Below are 21207 nucleotides of genomic sequence, written 5' to 3'. Positions count from 1 at the left end.
GATTCACAGGCACGAATGACCCAGGCTGTCAGGAAGCTGGGAAAAGTTTTTTTGTTTTTTTTTTTTTCAGAGGGTTGCTCCCCTTGTTAAATGATGGGAGAGATACTCATCTGAGTATTAGATGGGATGGATACAGTCTGTGTTAAGGAGGTAGCCATCTTCTTCCCAGCCCCAAAGGCAGATGTGCTGCAGCAGGACAGCATGTCCCCCCCGTTCCCCCCACCAGACATGTGGATGCTGTTCCCTTGGGGTGGCACGGTGCCATTAGCCATGGCATGCTCGTCTGAGGAGAGAGCACAGAGGCTCTGGAAGGTCTGGGTGTGAGATTAGTGCAGATCCTTACTCGTTCATCTCCTAACCAGCTCACGCAGAGTCCCGAGGCTGCGGGTCCTGAATGCTCTGACCTGAATACAGCCAGGCGCCTGCGCTGCAAGCCTGGTCCTCGCCTCCCTCCGCCTCTTTGCCTTCCTCTGTTTCAGCTGTGCATCCTTAAGTGATTTGGGGGCTCGGGGCCAGAGGGCTCTTTGCCTCGCCGAGCTGATCCCGAAGGGAAGGGGTGATGTGCCAGGAGGTCTGGGAGGCGAATGTCATTTCGTTGCTGTTCTCCTGGGAGAGGTAGAGGGATCCAGCATGGGAACAATGGGGGTGGGGGGCAGGGGTTAATGAGGAGAAATGGGATAAATTAAAGCAGGGAAAATGTAGGCTAAGTATTGGAGAAAAACATATGTTTTATAATAAATATTACATGTTTAAGTGCTTGCAAGCCAAGAATTATTTGCTTAAAAAAAAAAAAATTCCAGAGAATGACTAAATTATTGGACACAGTTGATAACTAGGTACCTAAAAAATGTGTTGAATCAGGCTGTCAGCGTGAATTACTAGCCCAGTTCTGGAAAATATACCCTAGGGAGCACCAGCTTTCCTGGTTTTCCACTGATCATAATGCCAAAGTGAAATCTCCTGAGGCGAAGGGCTTGCACATTAACTAAGTTACAGTGCCATCTAGCCCCGTCTGAGACACAAGACGTTTATGAGTGGTTGCTAATTTTGTTCCTGTAACTGGGAGGCTGAGTCACTTTAGTTCGAACCCACCTCTTAGGTCATGTGCTTGTGGATGGATGTAAGTGTATCTTGGAGTACATCCGTACGTGCACTGGGATGTATTTTTAAAGACTCGTCCACGAGTCACAAAAGTAAATGCCTGACTGGGAGCCATCCCAATTGGACAAATCCTACATGTTTTCGTGGCCACTTGATGTGGGGAGGGCAGCTCAGTGTTGCTTAACCCTGCCTGACATGTCCCATTGATAAGACCTTACTTTGGATGGCTCAGAAATTTGCCAGCCTGCAACTGCTCGGGCTGGGAGCGTTGGGTGCTGGGGGCTCACTGCAGGCTATTTCTAGGAAGCTTCCCCCAGAGTAGTGTTTGTGCCATTCCTGAGGGTGGGCTATGGACCGATGCCCTGGTTTGCTCATTCTGGGGGGGAAAAAAAAAAAAAAAAGGCGGCAAATACAAAAGCAATAATGCTGTTGCTACCGTTCATCTTGTGAAACACGATGGGGAAAGAGGGTGGTGGATCTGGCTCCTGCTGCCCACGGTGTGTTGTGGCTGCATCCCTGCGCCCTTCACCGCCCCCACTGCAGATGCATCCTCCCCTCAGAGATGGGGCCGTGGGACAGGCCACAGTGACCCACCAAAGACCTGGAGTGGAGAAAGATGCACTGGGCTCCCTGGTGTGAGGGTTCAGCCCTCTGAGGTCTGGGAGAGTTGCTGTGTCAGCTCTTTGGGCATCTGCTTTTTGCCCGCGTGGGCTCTGGAGAGCTTCCGGGCGTGCTGCCGGGGGCCGTGGGTTTGGTGCAATGTCATGTTTTTGAGTCCGCTAAGCTGGTGTCAGCCTTTCTTCTCTGCCTTGCAAAAGACTGATGCAGGGAAGCTGCCAGACTGCCAAAGGTAGCAAAGTAACCTTTTCCTACAGAGGAAAACACCCGTTATCCTAACTGGGCTTGGATTACAAGAGTGTTGTTTTGCACTTTCTCCTTTATGTTTCTTTTTTTTTTTTCCTTGTGTGCTCGCAGTAATGGCCATAGCCAGACATATGCTCACGGCCTGGAATGAAGTCGACTGCAATTACATCCTAAGGGAGTCACTCAACGGGGGTTTTGTGAAGGCAGGACGCAGGCTGCGGTGGAGCCTGTCGCTGCTGCACATGTGCTGTTAGACCTCCAAGTGCACTCTCCCTGCCTTCAGCTTTGTGGGAATGAGGAGCAGAAGGCTCAAAACTACAGGCAGTCTGGTGCACATCTGGAGGCAGTAACGTGAGGCAGAGTACACACCTCCTGTACTCAAATGAGGTGTTTTCTTGCATTAGCGATTTCAGCGCATTGGCACCAAAGTGCTGCCTTTTAAACACACTCGCGCTGCGTCCCCCGTGCTCCGTGCCAGTCCGAACCTTCTCTGAGCGTAAAAGTGCTTGGAGCTGGGTTGCAGGGTCAGGGCTCTCTCTGCGGTGCTTTCGCCTTACTTCCTTTATCTCACAAAGCAGCAAGAAGCACATGCTGCGGCAACGTAATCATTTAATCCAGGCTGGTGAAACCTGTTCTCCAGATGAACAACTGACAGATCATTTGCTCCGTAGCTCTGCATATGAATGCAATGTTTGTTGGGGCGGCTGGATGTCAGTGCCAGCTTTCCACTCTTGTTTCCAGCAAAGCCAAACAGCAGCCCGACCGTGAATCTGCTTCCAGCTCCTTCCTCCGCTCCCCGCAACACGCTGGCTGCAGCTGCGTGCGTGAGTCCCGGGGCTCTCCCTCCTCGGCCGCTCGCTGCTGTTGCAGATGCGGTAGGTGAGCAGATACCTGCCAGGCGAAAGCAGCCCTCGGAGGAGCGCAGCAGGCTTGTGGAACTCGGGATGGGAACGTGTTTGCCTGGGGAGGCAGGTGATACCTGAAAGGGTGCAGCCAAAACTAACAAAGGTGTGTTCACAGATAGATACGGTTTGATCTTTAGCCCCTGATACAAACCTTACTTTGACTGGGGAGGCTGCTCTGCCAAGCCCGTTCGTGAGGGCGTAAAAGCCTGGCAGTCTGCTGGGGATGGACGTGCCAGCCAGGCGTTGGAGGGGAGGCATCTGCTGTGGCCCCTCTTGCAACTGCTGCGAGTTAGCAGGGGCAGCAGAGAGGTGCAGCCCCTGTTTTAGGCCTTGGAAGTATTTGCATCTGAGCGCCAGATGCGAGGGGCCGGTACATGTGTCCAGAGCCAGTGGTTCGTTGCACGTTGTGCAAAGGCGTGCGCTCACGTGGGTTTTCTGAGTGCTCAGCGCTGAAAATCTGTCTTCTCCCAAGCGCCAGAGTTACTCCCAGTGGGCAGCATGTCCTGCTCTGCTGGGGGAGGCTGCTAGCCCTCGTCTGCAGCTTCTCTGGTTTCAGCTTCCATCTCTCTTCAAGATTTTGTAATGCGAGTAGCCTGGGCTGCTGAGGAGCAGCTGACAATCTCACGGCCCAGCGATGGCACGGTGGCGGCACGCTACCAGGGAGAGGACTCTGGTGTGCTCCTGGTGGCAGCCACTGCTCTGGCAAACAGCATTAGAAACCTTCCAGGTGAATACACAATGGTTTTTCTGCCATCTTCTTTCTTTTTGGCTTAAGGAACAAGCCCAGACATTGAGCTGAGGCTCTTCCAGGGCCAGTTTATGCCCCTTGAATTGCTCGATCTGCTTGCATTGTCTCTGAGGATGGAGGGCAGAAAGAAGCTGTTTGTGTTCAGATTGCAGTCCAGATTTCTTTAAAATGCCTTTTTCAAGAAGAGCACATGTTAAATATTTTCAGGGCCAGTGCTGTGGGGCTGGCTCAGCCTCCAGAAATGCTTTCCAAAGCTTGTTGTCCAGAATAGTGTGCTCTAAAATGCATTGCATCCCCCGGCGCTAGCTGGCCCAGCCTCCTATCGTGGCTGTACAACAGCTCAGCTGACGGTGGTCTTGTGCAGGTGGCTGCAGAAGACCCCCTTGCAAGAGGAGCCCTCCTTCCAAGCTTGGTTAGCTTGGCATCTTCTGAAGGCAAGGAGCAAGGGCAAGGCATCTTCTGTGCGAGGCAAGGAGCTTTGAGGCCTCTCGCTCCAACTTCATGGTAGCCCTGTCTGCCCGCTGTTTTGGTCTGTCTCCCATCAGTAGTTTTAGCTGGTGTAGATGGTTTTTTAATGGACACATTTTATTGCTCACAGGTGATATCAGATTAACAAGTCTGGACAGGTGAAGTAAGCTGGTCAAGTGGCAGCAGGCAGGAGAACAAGCACCCTTCTCTCAGCCCTCGTGGCTTTGCCAGTGTGGCTGTCCTGGAGCAATCACTTCTGTGGATGAATTCAGTGTACAGTTCAGGGTTTGACCCATCAGCTGGGACTCCAAAACCTGTTCCTGCTGCCATAGTACTTACTACTGGTTTTACTGTTTTCAGCCGAGGCTTAGTAAAGGCATTGGAAACTCTCAGTGATTGATTTGAATGGACTTAGGATCCATATTTTTTTATGATCCAAAGATCCATATTAGAATCTGCATTTGTTCACATTGCAGAGTTCAGCTACTTTTTCTTTCTTGCTCCCTCTTACGCACCTCTGGTGCCTGGCTCCGTGCTAGACGAAAGCCCGTGGGGCGTTCGGGAGCGCAGGTCTGGGCTGCGTATCACCCTGTCGCCAGGACCGAGCTGGGAGAGGTCAGTACATGTGCACAGCTCAGGGCAAGGCGTGCTCAGGGGGGGTGGGAAGTTTAAAAGGATCACTGGTATTTTATCTGCAGTGTAGCACAGCTCAGGTTTGTCAGCAAGACACCATGGTCCTGAAATTTCAAGTCTGAGGTGGAGCTGAGAAGGAAATCCTAGAGGTCCTGGGTCTCTAGGGCTTTGGACACAGCTTCTCCCCCTTCCTAAAAGCAGAGAGATGTTGAAGTGTGATGTTTGCATTGGTTATGTGAAGCCCATTCAGACCTATTCACCCCCCTGCCTTTGCATCATCTTTTGGGCGAGCATTAACTAATACGAAAGTGAGTAAATGTTGCTTGAAGTTTTTTTTTTCTTGCTATCCCCCGTGTCCCACCCCCAGGCTCCCCATGGCAGGTGCTAAAGAGGCGAAAGTCAGCGCTCCTGCGGAGTGAGATTAGCAGCGCACAAAATGATCTCTTTCCTCCTCCTCGTGCACCTCAGAGCCCGGAAACTCCCCCGTCTCGCCAGCCTTGCAGCCCAGCTGTCCCAAACCCCCGGCAGCAGGGATGGATTGCAGCAGGCTGCTCGCTGCGCTGCAGCCCAGGCGATGGAGAAGATAATGGGAAGGGTTTCTTGGTACAAGTATGAGCATGAATCCTCTGAAGAAATATTAAGTCTAGTTGCAGGGGAAAGAAAAAAAAAATAAAGCAAGCGCGCACACACACACACAGAGGACCTCTGCCTCGTGTAATGCTGGAGGGTTTGGTTGTGATTCAGTTTTTTCTCAGCTCCTGGTCCTTGGACTCCTCCCGACACGGCTCCACCGCTGGAGCAACAGCTGGAGTGCTGAGGTGCACCGTGGTGCTGCCAGCTCTCCTCGCTGCAGATCAACCCTTGCGCTGCGATACTCGGGGATTTCCTTGAAGCTCTCGCGCCTCTCTGCCAGAGTGCTGAGATCGCCTGCGAATCTTGGCTCTCAACATAAGAAGAAAAGGGGGCGGGGGGGAGCTAATTAAGAAAAAAGGGTTTCTAGCACTCATGATTGTGTAGGGAAACTTAAAAATGAGAAATGAGTGTGGCTTGTAGTAAAGTAATAATCACAAGTGTATTCTACCTTTTTGCCTCAAGAAGGGCTGCATGATTTGTTTGGATGATGGTGGGGAGAAAACAGAGCCCCGCTCAGTGCCGCAGCCCTGTTGCCGCTGTAGAAGAGCGAGCAGTTAAAACTTATTTTGCCACTTTGGATGCTAACTCGTGCCAGATGGTGGCTTTAGCTGTGGTGAGTGACATGGTTAGTGCTTCCTACTCCTTAGCTATGGTGAATGACGTGGTTGGTGGCTCCTGCTCCTGGCTGCTCCCTTTTGCCGAAGTTTACTGCAGTGGTGGTGGTGATGGCCCAGCGAAGGGGTATGATAGTCCATCACAGATTAATTCCTAAGCCTTAGGATGTTTGCTAAGTGAGGTGCTAGTCCAGTCTGTGGAAATCTTGGTCTTGAATTATTATTTCTTTTATATGTTAGACCCTGCCTGCAAAGATGAAGTTTTTCCTGGCCTCACTTTTCAGTACTGCTGCTATTCTTTCCATCCTCTGTCTTCATTGCTTCCACTGTGGGTACAGAGACATGAGCTTTCAATACCTGCAAGTTTCCATCCTGTTTGGTAGCAGTGCTCTGCACAAAAGGGACCATGAGAAGTTGAAGATGCTACAGGTAAGTATCTGAGAAGTAATCCTCGCTTCCTCAATGAGGCAGTGTGTTTTGCATGGTTAGGGCAGCGGAAACAGGACTCATGACTGACAGAGCAAAAAATCAGCGATTACTATTTGGCAGGAGATACTTAAACTTTGTCAAGCTAGGCAAGTATCTCCATTGTGGTCTCTGACTCACAATTCAAATATGCTGGGAACATTTGAGGGGGCTGGGTCAGTTCTTTAAGCAGTGGGAAAAACAAGGCTTTAATACATCACGGCGTAGCTTTGGGTCTGTGCTCTACTGTTCTGCTTTTCTTTGAGGAAACTGGTGTGGCCGGCGGTGGGGAGAGGGAGGTGTTGTAAAACCACACACACACGTGATTTTGATCCCTCCTAACAGTGTTTCAGGCTCATTTGACTACAGTGGCTGAGCTGAACCACTTCTGACTTACCCTCCTTAAGGTGAAACGTGGATGAGGCTGTGGTGGCTGGTGACAGCTCGGTCTCCAGCTCTGCCGCAGCAGCCTGGCTGAGGTACGCAATGCCGAGTGGCTCATGGAGGGGCTCACTGGCCCCTTCCAGCGACCCCGTACCCCTCTGTGGACACAACAGTGTCACAAACTGGCCGGTTAAACCAGATTTGCAGCTCTGGTGTGTCATTATGGTGGCAAAAAGCAGCTGGCCTGTTCTGGTGAATCAGGTTGTGAGGGTACGAAGGCTTGCCAGCAGCTCTGCTCTCCTCGTTCCTTGCGCCGCTGCAGATAAAACCGTGCAGCCGCCCAGGGAGGGGGGGATGCATTTACACCCTTACCGAAGGTGCTTTCTGCTGATACGGCGCGTTCCTGCGCACAGCGGGGCAGGCAGATATGGCCAGACATCTTCTCCCAGGTCCTGCTGCACGGGTGAGAGCGGCTGCGGGCGGTGGGGTCGCTCCCCCGTGCTCCTCCAGCTGGGGGCAACCACCCGCTCGGGGACGTTTCCTGGCAAATCTGAGTGGAAAGCGGGGAGATGCTTTCAGCCTGTGGCTTTGCACCTTCTGCTCCTGGGAGGGGCTGGAGGGAAAACCAGGAAACGATGCTGGAGGAGTATGGCCAAAAATGAGCAAGACCAGGCGAGGAGCGGCCATATGGCAGATGAGCTGTTGGCCCCGTAATTAAGCCAAGTGCTGGGGATCCGAGAGGCTCGCTCGGCTCTGCTCGGTTCAGGGCCTGGCTTCCTGTGTGTTCCTCCCCACCATGTTTTTGACCAGAAATTCCATTTTTGACCTGAAAAATCTTCCAGATGAAAATTTAATTACGAAAGTGATGTATTCCCACAAGAAACTTTAGTGTCAGCAAATAAGCATTTTTTTTAATGAAAATCTGTTTTATTCACACACACACACAAAACTGGCTTCCATTGATTCCATGCTAGAGCATTACCCTGGTAAAATCTCCAGTGTTTTGTTTAATAAAAAATTACTATGATTTGCAGCTAGCATCCATTAAGCATACAAGTCACAAAGAATTAACAAGGTCCTCCCATACTGATGTAGTTTGTCGGTGAGTTATTAAATCATGACCTTATGCTATGCCTGTGATTTATAAAAGGTTACTGGTGGCGGCGAAGTGGGATGAATGACACGCGGGAGCGTTAACTCAGAAAACAAGATTTTGTTTCCTTTTGTGCAAGGGATCTCCTGCTTTCCGCACAGCAAAGGTGCAAACGTTTTCTTCCAGCTGATGTGATTTGTAACAGGGACTTTGTAAATATTTTCCATACGCAAAGGTCTTCGCTTGCAGTTGTTATTAGTTCCATATTTACTTGGGATCTTCGCATGCGGAGAATGGCTTTTGGCTTGTGAAGAGGAACTTCTCTGAGGCTGGACCGTTTCCCCTCGCACAACGAGTCTCTTCAGGATTGTGCGTAACGCACAGAAAGCCTGCTAGGGGCAAGGTGCTTTTCTGCGTAACAGAAAACTTTGCAAGCTCCTTAATAAAGGCCAAATAAAATAAAGCTTAGACAGTCAACATGTTTGAAAAGATATACTGTTCTGGGAAAGAAGCAGAGATGGGATGTGTATTTATGTGAACAAAAGAAGTCTAAACCGTAAACTACAATATATCTGTTAGCTCATTAATGCGTCTGATGCTGACTAATTCCAGGGGTGTTCCTGCTGCCCGGCAGCAAAAGTGCAAATAAGTGGACAGCTGTGATTTAGTGCCAAATATTTAAACACATCATGACAATTCAGGCCACCCACACTCTTAAGTAAATACAACTTCTGGAGAGTCATTTCAGACTGGACCGAAGTGCGGAGCAGCCACTTTCACGTACATCTAGGCCAAATGGTCTTCAAGTATTTGGAGCCAAACTTTGCCCTCTGTTACACCCTGGGAGCCCCCACTCACTCCACGGAGTTTGCGGTACGTAGCTGAGGGCAGAGCTGACTCGATGCTAATCTGACTTTTTCTAGCTCAGTAAGTACAATTTTACATGTAAATGTGAATGTGGAACAGATCTGGACTCGATTAGCTCCTGAGTCCTTGACAAAAAGCCATAATTGTTTATCCAGATGATTTTTCTTTGTGTCTCTTTTATTTTCTCTACACTTGAAAACCAAGGTTTTAATGGGCTTGTAAAATAAATACGTGACTGTAGATTACAGTGGTATAAAAGGTGTGAGGAAAGCCCTTCCCTTCTCCTCAGCAGGAGTAAATGCTTGCTTGGTGCACACTTAAGCTGCACGCTCCAGAGCCTTGGGCAGGGGTGGCTGTGGATCCGACGGTAGGAGGGAGGGTATTTCCAAGACAACGCTTAGCCTGGGGCTCCCGGTACAGATGTGAAGGGCTTGTGATATAGATCTTTTTTTCCTGGTAGGCAGTGAAATCTGTATTAGCGGCACTATCTGGGGGAGATGGTTGTTGGGGGAGGGACAAACCAAGGGAATATGAAAAAATATTGTATTTATCAGGGTAATCTAGTCTAGGAGCACAAGTACTAAAACATTTTAATCACAGTCATATGGTTATGTGTCACTGCAGGGCAGAATTAAGGCTGTTTGTATGCCTTGGTTGCATATTGCCACACTTCAACAAGTTTGAATTTATTTTAAGCATAACTTTAACTCTGAATGCCCTGGGTTTGTAATGCCTGATCTGGAAATAAGTGCAACCCCTCTATATTGTACTTTACTCTAAAATTAGGCTTTCTACTTCAGCTCCATTTCTGTTGGCTCGGCAATAGCATGGGCTGTCATTTCCTGCCCTGCTGGGTTTGCTGTTGAACTGGAGAAGGCGGTGTATCCGAATAAAGGCATACAGCAGGAAAAGCGGGGATGGGGGATGGATGGCACACACACCCCGAGCACTTCCAGGGCTGCTGTGTGCTCAGCCCAGTTAGTGCTTTAACTGCCCATGCCTGGCTGTCGGCTCCGTGACTGTGGGGAATAGCTTTCACGCACAGATGCTTTTGTTGGGGGTAGAAGGAACCCACACGGGATCGGAGGCTGAAATTCAGTTTCATGCTGTGGAGGAGACGCTGTGATGCCAGCTCCCAGTAAGGCCACTGGAGTTGGTGGGATGATGCTCAGCTCGGGCGGGGGGGTGATACCTGCAAGCCTGGCTCGCGGACCCTGGGGCTACATGCTGTAGCTCTCCGTGAGCCCACGATGGAGAGGCTCCACCTGGCCCGGCTGGGCACAGAGGGCCAAGCGGCGTGCCCAGGGATGGGGCGCTTGCCTCCCCGCAGAGGAAATTGCCTCCTGCCTCTTGTGATGGGGAGGGCTGGTGGCTCAGGGAGCTCTGGGGACAGAGTCAGCGCCCTGGCTGTTTTTTAACATGAGTTTCTTCAGACAAGGCTCCTTCTTGATAGGAGGGAAACGGCATCATCCCTGGAGCTGCTCTGCCTCTGCCTTGGCTTCTGCCTGCAGCCATCGCCTCCTCCCCCCGAGTCCTGAGCCTCATCCTGTTGGGCTTCTTGCTGCACATCCAGAGACACGGTGCATATGTCCTCTCCCATGTGTGTTTCCTCGCTCTCTCCCTCATTTCCCTCCCCACCCACCCATGCCCTACCCCCTGACTAAAGTAAAATTGCCTTTTTTTTTTTTTTTTTTTTTTTTTTTTTGGCAGCTGGCCTTCCCAGGGGCCCAGGCTAACAGAAGTCTGAGCCCTGACTCTGCTTGCGCCTTGGCCAGAGTGGAGCAGCTCCTCACCGACAGATAACATTGCCTTAAAGGAGAAGAGATTTTTTTATTTCCCCATCTCTTTCCCCATGGCGCTCACCCATTTGTTTCCCAGCTCCCGCAAGGAGGGGGATGCTCGTGCCGGGGACCCACCGCCACCCAGTCACCTGCTGGGAGTTCCCCTCTTCCCTGCAGGCTTGTTCCTGGCGGTGGAGTTTGTCTCCGAGCCAAGCCTCCTGTAATTAATGCAAGCCTCGCTGTTGACTTTAAGCGAGCTTTGGATAAGGCCTTTCCAGGACTTGCAGCTTTCCTCCAGCTCTGTCCTCGCACGCCAAGTGATGAGGCTTCCAGGGCTTCTCCTGTGGGACGGCTCCAGTGCGTGCATCTCACTGTCAGGAAGCTTTTCCTGCCGCTCGGCCTAATTTTTCCCCTTTTCAAATGTCATCTCGGCACTCCTACTTGGTGTGTGCTTTCTGCGCTTCTTGCTCCCTCCGAGCCGGCTGATGCTTTTCCCTCTCCGCTGCCTGGGCTCTTCTGGTGCTTGCTGGCTGTCACCCGTTTTTCTCGCGCCTGCCTCGGCTTAGCCAGTCTGGGCACATTATCTTACAGCTCATTTGCCTTTACAAATCAAACTGCCCAGCCATCTTTTCTTTTTCTTTCTTTTATTTTCTCCTTTTCACTCCTCCCCGTGACACGGGAGTGATTTTTTTGGGTGTCTGCCCCACTGTGTGGAACATTTTTCTCTCCCGTTCGAGCTGACAAGGTTTTTAGTGCAAAGTGCTGACATTTATTTGTTGCTGAAGGCAGCCAGCTCTCTGGGTAACAAACGGGAGGGGTAAATGCACAACCACCTTCAAGATGGAGGTCCTGGGAGAAGCCCAGGTGGGCACCCCTCAGCCGGTGCCGCTTTTGTGCAGGTTCTCTGATGTCAAATACAGGCTGAGCTCCCGCTGTCGCTCTCCCCTGTTTGTCCTTCTTCCCGTAGATTTCATAGATCTGAGGCTGCTAGGCCCCTGCTGAGTTCAGTCTGCCTGGGCAACGGCCTCAAGTTCAGGGAGGGACTGGAAGGGAAGAGGGGCAGGCTCTACCCTGTGCTGGGCACACATGAAATGACTGTGTGCCTCATTTCTTTATCCAGCCAGGCTGAACGTGTTTCCTTCTGAGGAATAAAGCAGCACCAGAATGGAAAAAAGTAAATGACAGTTTGCTTTCCCTCCCACGTCCAACTCCTTTGCTACTGCATGGATGTGGGTTTTGCTGGCGAGCCGGACCCGGGGCGAAAGGCTGAGCTGCCCTCTGGCTTGCACTGCCACTGCATTTTGCGTTCTTGCTTTGCCGTAGCCAGAAATCGAAGGTTTCGCCATGCAAAGTGGCAAACACAACCGTGGAGGTTGCCATGACAGCTCCGAGGAGAAACTGGGTCAGCCCTGCAGCCCGTGGAGGGGACCAGCCATGGCTGCCTGCTGCTCGCCCGTAAGCCCACAGGAGCAAACACGTCCCAGCACTTCTTATTGAGCTGACTGCATTGGTTCTTTACTTCCTGGGAGGAAACAAAAGAGTTGTTAACTTGGTTACCATTTTAAACTTGGTGTGGCTAAAATGGTTGGTTGTAACCACTGCCGTGGCAACAGGTATATATATATATTTTTTTGAACGTGCAATGAGAGCAACTTTTCTTGCCCGTAAGTAACTCTTCAGAGGAGATGATGTTGAGAAAGTAGAATTAGGAATGAAATACTGGAGGACTGGAGATACCAGAGCAGCAGAGTTGAATACCGGATCATTTCAAAGTTAAAAAGAAATTCAAGGATGGATGCTGAGGCTGAGAAGGTGCTTCGGCCAGTGAATTTCCTTAAATAATAGTGGCCTCCATGGGCTTAAGACCAGGTTTAGAAATGCACCATTGTTTTGACATCAAAATAGGCTTTTCAAAAGACAAAATTGGGTGTTCATTGAATAATGAACCCTTTGGAGAATGTGGTCATAAGCATTTCAGGTGATCATGGCTGAGAGCTGTGGACTAGCTATAGTTTTTCCAGCCATTTACCCTCTTCACGCTCTGTATTTTCCCCTCCAGGGTATTATACTGATCTGTTGATTCCCCCTTTTCTCCTCCTACTTGCCACTTTCTGGACAGATGACGCCAATGTCTGGGATCTGGGTACCCTCCTTGGAGAACAAGAGGGACGGGTGAGGCATGTCCACCAGCACCTGCGGTGGAAGCCGAAGTCACTGCTGTTCCTGTCCTTTCGCATCACCCGTAATGCTGTCGTCTGGTCTCTGTGCAAGGGAAGGACAGACACTGGTGGCCTACCTCCTTGCGGGTCATGTATTATCAGCAGTTTCATAACAAAAGAGCTTTAGGCTTAAGTTCAGCTCTACTTTTGTGTTGATATCACCGACGGGTAATAGTGTGACCTGTTTAACAGTGCGACTGTTCAATATGTGGTTATTACCATGCAAAAGACATGACATACATTTGCAGATACTGGGAGATCTTTTTGAAAATTGCATGTGTGAGATTAAATGAATGCATTGAACCACATTTTGTACACACACACACATAAATAAATAACCATGGATCTAGTTGCAAGCTCTGCTCCATAAAAGTGGTGTTGATTTTAAAGATTTTGCTTCTGCCTTCTGCAGCTTCTCTCCTGTCACAGACACAAGGAGCACCAGAAGGTTTGCCCCGAAGGGTACCAGCACCTTGGCACTTTGCACTGCATGGCTGGAGGGTCACTGAGCCTGGTGTCACCTGGCCAGGAGCAGAGTTGCTCCTCTCCTGCTAACAACCACCACGTGAGCACCACCACCATACAAGCAGTAGTTATTTGGGATCAAACTGAGCCCTGGCTGAATCGGCTGGCAGAGATGCTGGGGTGGGCATGGGGTCTCAGCATGGGGATGGAGCCCCTCTGAGGCATCAAAACATGCAAATCCTTCCTGCCAGCCTCCTCCCTGCCTGGTTTTCCTTTCTGTCTTGGACATCATCTCGTCTCCGAGTTCATCTGGAAGCATTTCTTTCCAATGTTTCTAGAATCCCAGAAGGGAGCTTAATCACTTCAGCATCCTCCTCATGCAAAGCATACCTGGGGTGCCGGATGGCTGAATAACCTCTCATGCACTGAGAGCCATTAGCATTTGAATTAGTGACATGAGGATAACAGGCGATTATCCCATTTAACAGCTGTTGAGTGCTGTTAAAGGGACACCACCAAGAAGAAGGAACAAAAATGTAGTGGATTTTTCCATTTTAGTAAAGGCTTCCTGGCCTCGTATGAATACTGACCTCCTCTCGTGTTTGAAAAGTGGTGCAGTTTCCACAGGGACATCTTATAATCTTTAAACCTCTTCTCCGCAGAGAGCTGGAAACCTAAGTGTGGCCAGCACATGTAAGAAAGTGGAACTGTCCCCAAACAGAAAGGGAAGTGGTCCTGGGTATTTGGGAGCCAGGCTAAGCCAAGCATGAAGGGAAGCAGTCATAAGAAAGCTGCAAAAAGAAGCAAAAGTTAAAGCATCCCTTCTGCTCTGGAACGCTTCACCCATAAGGGACGTGCGTGGGATGTGCCTGACTGCCATCCGCCTCGGTGAAAACGCAGCCGTTTCAAGGGGCAGGATGAACCAAGCACCAGTTAGAGCCCCTAGAGCAATACAAAGGATGAAGAAAATCTTCCCCCTGAAGATTTGGCTAGATGCAGAGAAGTGTATTTTGAAAGTGTGCGGTCTATCATACTCTATCGCATAAGAAAACCTTGTGTACGCAGGGCATTTTTTCAAAAGGAGACTTAAATGAGCAGTAATTATTACAGTTATTAGCATAGGTGATGCTGCAATACAGATAAATCTCTGTCATGGTCCATGACTCCATTTCTCTTGACAGTGTGTTAAGCAGTTAAGACAAAATACTGGCCCTCGCCATCACAAGGAAGCGTTGTCTGGACTCCTGCATCAAAGGTGTTAAAACATAACCCTCCCTGTCTCCCAGTTGGAGTCTCAAACATGAATCATTTTGAGGCTCTGCCTTTTACACTAAGCCGAACCAGCTGAGGATGTTGCACTTTCACAAGGACTCATCCTACCCCAGCTCCCACCGGGGTGTTGATGGCCAGCCTCCCAGCCTTTCCGAAGGCCTGATCGCTCATTCAGGTGTGGTCCTGATGCCCAACCCCCTTTCCGAAAGCTGGCTCAGACTGGGTGCCAGTCTGAGATGTTTGTGGAAAGCTGGCTTCCACTTCCCCCCAGACAGCAGCATCTCTCAGAAAAGAGAAATAAATCCCCCAGGCTTTTGTCTTCAGTGGAGAGTGAAGGGGTACAGAAACATGGCCAAAGTGAATTGGCTTTTTCATGCCCATGTGATGCTTTTAGGAGGGCAGAAGTGCTGTGCAGGATTGAGGCAGTAGCAAGCAGCCTGTTTTGGGCAGCGCTGAGTATCCATGGCTTTGGGGCCAAGGAAAAACGCTTCATGTTAGACAATTAAGGGTTAAGTTGCCTGGAGGGGGACCTTCTTCCTAACCATCATTCAGTGACTAGTGTCCTGTTGTGAAACCTGCGGGCTCAATATCCTTCCCAAAATTAACTGGCAAAGCTACCCCGCAGCTGCGTGCCAGGCTCTGCGCTGAGCCCTAAGCCCATGGCACGTGGCACGAGGTGTGCCTTGGGTCAGGTTAACCCTGCAGAATATTAACAGAAATATTTCTCTAGCCTTTTCTGTGCTGTTTTGGCCTTCTCTAGGCTTGAGGGTGTTAAGCCTTCTCTAATGAGCCAGAGGAGCCTATGGAGTAAAGAATTTTTCCACAAGTCTTTTCCATCTCTTTCAATACTATTTTTGTCATCTCCCTCTATAATCTCTTCTTTCTCTTTCAATAAACATCCTCGGAGGTGGGTGCAGTGGCAACACCCAGGCACAGGTGAGGGCACTCAGCTTGTGTCGAGGGCTGATTCTCAATAGATTGCAGTGAGGGAGCTGCTCTGCTGCCAGCAAAACCCTGGCCCAGAATCAGGTCATCTATGAATGATTTAGCACCAGGTGCCCCACGATGATGCGGTATGTGACGGGGGAGAAGCGGCACCGCATCTGTCCACCCCTCTGGTCCCGACCATGAGCACCACTCAGTACCGGGCCTGCCCCACGCATTTACAATGTTAAATAACATCCTTCCTATTATTTTCTCCCTAATTATTTTTACCCTCTGTAATGACCACTTATGGTCTAACTAATGTAAGCGTTATTTCCATACAAAGTAGCGGTAGCAAAAAAGATGAAGATACTTGTTTTTCATGTTACTTGTTTCTAAGCAGACATTTTTCATACCAGCCTTACCACTTATCTGACCATTAAATCTGCAAATACACACAAACGGTATTTTCTGTGTTGTTACATGTACCTAGAAGCAGATGGTGAGCCAGTACCAAAGCTCACATTTTTACACCTTTATGCAACATCTTGGGAGCCAGATTAAATTTCTGCCTGGGTTGGGGTTTCACATGGACCTCTGCCCTACAGACAGGACTGAGCACACATCGGACGCAGCCGCTGCTGAGATGTTGTCGCCCCTCGCCTCCAGCTGCCGAGGGGGCGGAGGACAAGGGGGAGGAGTTGGCAAGCGCCTCACAACTGCTGCCAAACCCAACCGCGTTATTTCAGGGCATTTTTCTTTACACAGTATTAATAAAGGAATGTTGACAACACTGCCTCCACCTCTCTGTCTCTCCCGGCCCCAAGTAATATTTCCAAAGAGCCCTGCCAAGGGTTTGAGCCATCGCTGTGCGTGTTGCTGGTGTCTCAGTCACCTGGGTGTCCTCCTGCTTTTTCCATACTAGGTGGCCCGGTTCAGCCGATATTGCAGCATCCCCACGCACTGCGTGTGGGCTGTACAGGGAGGCAGATGCAGGGAGCTGGGGGTGCTGCAGGATGGAGACCGGGTCAGAGGGCTTCCTTTGCTCACCAGTGTGGGAAAAGGAGTGGGAAGCACATCTCGCTGCTCTGGGGCATGAACCGAGCCTGTAGAAAGACTCCTCATGACATTAAACCATCTGAAGGGCCGTTGTTAATCACTATAAGGAGATCAGGCAGGTCTGTCCTGTAACCAGTGCTAGCAGCAGGCTGTGTGGGACTCAGGTGATGCTGAGGACAGCAGGAGCTGCTTTGACTCATCCACATGAAGCTCAGGAAGGAAACGGCAATGGCAGAATGGCTTCCCAAGCCTGGGCATGAACCACAGCCTGTTTGATAGATGCTGAAGCCTGCTTGCCACCGCCACACAGGAGCAGTGCCTAATCCTGTGGGCATCCCTGCTGTGCTGTAGGCACTGGCAGGGTGAGACCCCAGGCCAGCCTGCAAGCTGTGCTGCTGACCCTTGTGGTTTGTCCTGCACGCTTGCCCGCCACTCCTGGACAGAGCGTTTTCTTGCTGGCCCTATATGCATCCCCTGCTCAAAGCCTGTGGGGTTAAATATCAAAGATGGGTGTTGCCAGCAAAAGTGAAACCCACCTGTGGAGTTTCCTTGGGAGATTCCTCCCTGCTGACGAATTCAGGAGTGAAGCAGCACTGAAACATGCTCATGTTTCCTTGGGCAACACCCAGGCCCAGGGAAAATCTCCCAGGAGATCGCCCTCAAACACACACACATGCAGCTCCCATCCCAAAGCTTTGTATTACAGACTCATAGAATGGTGAATAAGTGAAGGTCTCATAGCAAAGAATTTCTTCCTAACATCTAATCTAAATCTCACCTCCTTCAGCTTAAGACCATTACTCCTTGTCCTATCACTCCATGCCCTTGTAAACAGTCCCTCTCCAGCTTTCCTATAGGCCCCTTTTAGGTACTGGAAGGCTGCTATAAGGTCTCCCCGGAGCCTTCTCTTCTCCAGGCTGAACAATCCCAACTCTCTCAGCCTGTCCTCATAGGAGAGGTGCTCCAGCCCTCTGATCAGCTTCATGGCCCTCCTCTGAACTTGCTCCAACAGGTAGCTCTACCCTTACGCTCACCATCCAAGAGCAGAGGATTATTAGGCATAAAGGATTCATTCACTGAAATTTGACCTGCACAGTGTGGATGTCTTCTTCTGGCATCATTACCATAGGTGCCCTCTTCAGAGAGAAGTAGATGTACAATGTATCTGACATTTGCTTTGGGATGAGATGAATTGCGCCTTCAATACATCTGTTTCTTGAGTGGATCTGACATCTTTGTAAGGCCAGATGAATTCCTTCACTTCACAAAGCCACCTTTCTCATCTCCACAGCCTTCATTGCCATTCGTCCCCTGCAACACCCATGCTCATTTTCATCATCTTTCCTTTCCTTTCCTCACTTTGTTTTCGACGGCCTCAGCTATGGCTCACTCCTTCCCATCCATGTGGTCCTTCTTTCTCCTGCATAGTGCCTCACAGTGTCATTCTCTCCTCTCCCCTCCTTGAAGCCTGTGCTTTTCCACGATGCTGTGTCCTCCTGCTTGTTTTCCTCTGGCATAATGTATCGCAATTCCCAATCTTCCTACGCACAGATCCTCACAGTCTCTCCTCCCCACGTCCTCTCTTTATCCCTCTGTGTTCCACTGGACAATGGCTTGCTGCATCTGTGCTGAACTCGGTCCTTTGGGAAACACCCGTACTAGTTTCCCTAAGCTCTGCCAGCAGCCAAGTGCTGGTAGACAGATCTTCATGGGCAGAAGAAGGAGCTTTATTGGAAAGATCCTTAGCTGACGTAACTTGCCATTTCAGGGGGGAAAACGGGCCTTGCGATGCACAGTTCTAGCACTCTGCAGTTAACACTCCTCCCTGGAATTCACTGGACTTCCTTCTCTCTACATTCCCCACCGCGGCCAAGGCCAGGCACAGGAGTACCCATTGCACGTCCCCCGTGTCCTCAACCAAGCACAGGACTCCTCAGGGCCCTTTCTCCAGCAGCTGCTGAGTGCAGGGATCCCTTTATAACCTTATATCCATCACAGAGAGGTGGCACAGAGGGTAGGTAAAGTGAAACCCTGCTCTGAAACCCTGGAGCATGATGCACAGCAGTGAGCTTAGCTGGGAAGCTCAGCAAGTTTGGGGCCTGTTCTCCCATCAAGTGTTGAACTTGTTCAGCTGGGGGTGGACTTTCTTTTAAAATAGCCCCCGGTCCCCAGTGCCCCAACGAGCCCTTTCTCTTCTGTTGCTTCAGACCCTGCGATGGGAACTGCTGGGGAGAGAATGACTTCAGGCCACAGGCTGTTTTCCCTTGTGGCTGAGTAGATGCTGTGTTTATTACCTCTTTCCCTGAGAAAACACAATTCTCCAGGGTGACCGCACTCTGACGCTGTCCCACTGTTATAACAGCGGCTGACAGATACTCTTTCAGCTCTTGGGCAGTATTCAGGCCATTTTGGTAGTGAGATACAACAGAGAAAGGAGCTGTACAGGTCAAGGAGAGCTGCCTGGGGAAGATGGCAGTGTTTGGAAAGAGGGTGTTTCCCTAGGCATCACCTCAGAAACATCTGTCATTTATTTCAGATTTAATCAGGGTACCACTGACAGCACTGATGCAGACTAAGTCTCAGCATGGTAAGTTCAAAAAACCACATATCTCCACATAGGGCACTCAAGTTTGAGCGCATGGACATCTGCTGGTTTACCTCCAGACCAGAAGGAGCAGTGTCTATTATTTCTTCCCGCCATGGGAGACATCACGAAGGTTTGCAAACAGCCTTTGCATAGCCAGAGCGTGCAGTGAGTACGCTCTGGGCATCAGTCCTGTGGCTCTCAGCTTGGGGATGCCAGCACGGTGGTGTTTCTGGAAGCATGGCTTCATGTTGCACTGATCTACATCTGTCCTGGTCTCAAACACTCACAGGCATCTGCAGCAGAGGGGATCTACCCCTCCGGCGCAGGCATCAGCTGGATGGCAGCATGCCTTTGACTGAGGGGAAGGAACGCAGCATCTCCTGGTGAGTGAGAAAGCTTGGGTGGTTTTGCACATAGGAAGCTCCTTTAAATGTGTTTCCTCCCACTGCTGGCCTTTTGTTTTTCAGCCATGCTTGATGCTGGCGTTGGAAAGCTGAACTCCCCAAAAGTGAACTTCCTCTCCTACTATAAACTGACCCTCGGGGGTTGCTATAGTGACTGCAGAGCGGCTGGTGAGCTGTGTAAACACTCCCTCCCGCTTCCCATCACGCTGCGCCCGAGAGAGAGAGGCCGAGCCACGGGATGTGCACAGCAACCTGGATTATGCAGGCAGTTGTGAAATGCAAACCCAACAATTTCTCTGCTTCCTTCCCGCTTTCCCTGCGGGGAGGCAAACATAGCAGGCTGGTAGCAGGCATGAACACGCCCGTCTCTGACGAATTCGGGCACACGGCACCACACCGCAGAAACCGAACCCAGACACTCACCTGGGGAGCTTGAGCAACATGTGGAAATGTATGGTGCAACTGAATCCTCTGCAACATCTGATTCCTGTGGCCTCACCTCAACAGTTAATTGAGCGTCCAGCTGTGCGGGGGGAGCAGTTTGGTACACACACACTCACAGCTCCTTCCATCTAATTAATTCAAACAATCAACCGAGTGTGAAATCCATCAACTTCTGGGTCTTCTGTTGCTCACTTTGATGTCAGCTCTTCCTCTTCTGTTTTCTTCTTCTTTTTTTTTAAATGCATTTCGTTAAAGTCTATAGCTGACTCTCTGAGTCACTTTCCAAATGCTGATGCTTTTGCTTGACTGTATCCATCCCTGTAAAACCGAGTCAGGTATTTCACCAGCGGTAGCCTGGGCAACAACACACTGAAGCACGCAGGGAGGTGTTTCCCAGTCCATCGGGGTATGCATCCCCTAGGGCCACTGCAGATGTTCTTCCAAAATGGCAGGTACTGCTTAGCCAGGGATTTCATGAGAGGCGAGCGAAACCACCCTGCCAGGAGGAGGTAATCAGCTCTGCTCCTGCCATCTCTGATTTCCAGCACCACCAGACTTTAAGACTAATGGAGTCATCAACCCCATCTCATTAATGAGGCCTCCCCTTCCCCGCTCCCCCCTGCGGTGCGTGCTGCCCTGCCCTCGCCCACAGCACTGCCCGGCGGTGGCTCTCCTGGGGCCTGCTCCCTCTCCCCACGCCTGCAGCCAGGTCTGGCATAGGCAGGCAGAAGGGCCCTGGCCCCAAACCACTGTGCTGAGATGCATCTTGCTGGGTTCATTTGACAGCGTGAGCAAAGTCTTCAAGAAATAAGGTTGCCGGTCACCCCAACAGAAATGTGACTGCTCCAAAAAGCATGAAGCACATATTGTTTCAAAGTTTTGTAAAATGATGCCCCTGCTCCGCGCCATCAGGAGGGCCTATTTGGAAGTGTCAGGCATCCTGCAAAACACCTGCCTATGCCAACTGCCAATACACACTTTTGCTTTACTATTAAGGGCCTTCCTGGCATGAGGGTGGATGGACTTACTTCATCCCATCTTTATCTGCCCGGGCGTCACTGACCAAGCTGATCGATAGGTACCTTTGATGTGACACCTGGCTACACAGTCACAAGCTGTCTGCGGGTTCCTTGAATTTCCTTCCTTTCTGCCGCATCTGAGAACATACACAACCTCTTTTGGCAAAGATGCTGGCAGAGGTGGGAGAGAAGGAAGTTTCTGGCAAAGCGCTTGTCTGTAATCCTAAACGTGTTCCTGTAATCCCAGCCTGTGACTCA

At 50.4% G+C, this 21207-nt stretch overlaps 1 long non-coding RNA gene across 6 annotated transcripts; it reads left to right on the top strand.

The window, feature by feature from the left end:
- The first annotated feature begins 287 nt into the window (after positions 1 to 287).
- On the top strand, positions 288 to 20185 carry LOC142600447 (uncharacterized). Of its 6 annotated transcripts, XR_012833930.1 has the most exons (6): positions 2650 to 2973; positions 3445 to 3597; positions 6207 to 6395; positions 12676 to 12862; positions 19115 to 19247; positions 19372 to 20185. It is a non-coding gene; the product is annotated as an uncharacterized LOC142600447 (long non-coding RNA). The 6 variants fall into 6 exon arrangements; XR_012833932.1 differs by having other exon boundaries at positions 2650 to 2840; positions 19115 to 20185; XR_012833927.1 differs by having other exon boundaries at positions 19115 to 20185.
- The last annotated feature ends 1022 nt before the right edge of the window (positions 20186 to 21207 follow it).

The sequence above is a fragment of the Balearica regulorum genome, chromosome 2 (genome assembly GCF_011004875.1).
Source record: "Balearica regulorum gibbericeps isolate bBalReg1 chromosome 2, bBalReg1.pri, whole genome shotgun sequence".
NCBI classification, from domain to species: Eukaryota; Metazoa; Chordata; class Aves; order Gruiformes; family Gruidae; genus Balearica; species Balearica regulorum.
Note: the sequence above shows the minus strand (reverse complement) of the source record. Positions and strands in the feature narration are given on the sequence as shown.